General features: G+C 40.5%; 1 pseudogene; it reads left to right on the forward strand.

The window, feature by feature from the left end:
* Window positions 1-201: 201 nt before the first annotated feature.
* Window positions 202-1,008, forward strand: LOC111657409 (piercer of microtubule wall 2 protein pseudogene; annotated as a pseudogene).
* Window positions 1,009-1,275: the final 267 nt, after the last annotated feature.

The raw sequence follows: 1,275 nt of genomic DNA on the forward strand, positions 1-1,275 counted from the left end.
TACTACTACTGTTACTACTACTGTTACTACTACTGTTACTACTAATGTTACTACTAACTAATACTACTGTTACTACTAATGTTACTACTAACTACTGCTAACTGATACAAGCTAATACTTCTACAATGATTAATGTAATGTAAATCTGTGCTGCTGTTGTGTTACAGTTAGTATTGATTAAGCTGGTACTAATTTTACTAGTACTGGTATTACTGTCAATACTACTACCACTACTACTGCAACTACTACTGTTACTACGACTGTTACTACTGTGACTATAAAACTTGTTTTATCTGTTTGTGTTTCAGTCAGAAAACGAATCATCCTTTATATCGAACATCGAACCAAATGTATGGCAGCAAGAGGCCTACCGTTCATGACATACAGGTGAGAGAGAGACAGGTAGAGACAGACAGACAGGTAGAGAGAGAGACAGCTAGAGAGAGAGACAAACAGGTAGAGAGAAAGAGAGAGAGACAGACAGACAGGTAGAGAGAGAGAGACGGGTAGAGAGAGAGACAAACAGGTAGAGAGAAAGAGAGACAAACAGACAGACAGGTAGAGAGAGAAAGAGACAGGTAGAGACAGAGACAAACAGGTAGAGAGAGAGAGACGGGTTTGAGACTCAGGTCTGATAATATTTAATTAGACTTCACCATTTTATCCTGTGCAGTTGCCATGACAACAGTGTGTCAGACTCAGTTTAAAGGGACAGTCTCTCAGTTCTGTGTGTGTGATGTCAGCGGTGTTGTTTGTGTTTCAGACTCAGTTTAAAGTGACCTCCCGTCGGTTTTCGGAGGCCATGCTTCAGAGTGGGATGTACCGCGATCACGGCTTCAACACATCTGTGGAGAAGACCAGAGTGATGGTTTCCACAGCCACGCAGGAGAACAGATCCAGCCTCCATCATTTGTATCACTATGGCAACCGAAGCAATGACCAAGATGGAAATAAGTAAAGAAAGCTGACATCCAAATGAGAGAGAAAATAAAAGTAAGAAAATCTTAAGTGATGGTTGAGAGTGAGAGTGTCTTTAACAGAAAGTTTAAACAACATTAACATGTCTTTATAGTTACACTGGAACACTGTACAGCCTGCTGTGGAAATACTTTCATTACTTATCGCCATAGTAACCCATCATTACCATAGTTAAATAACAACATGCTCCTGAACGCCTCGTTTCTTCTTCCCTCACTGAAATCTTGATTCATGTCCAATAGACTGTGTGTTTGTGTTTGTGTGTGTGTGTGTGTGTGTGTGTGTGTGTGTGTGTGT

Source organism: Seriola lalandi, unplaced genomic scaffold, assembly GCF_002814215.2.
Source record: "Seriola lalandi dorsalis isolate HSWRI2012SDOR001 ecotype SW California unplaced genomic scaffold, Sedor1 jcf7180001977664, whole genome shotgun sequence".
NCBI classification, from domain to species: domain Eukaryota; kingdom Metazoa; phylum Chordata; class Actinopteri; order Carangiformes; family Carangidae; genus Seriola; species Seriola lalandi.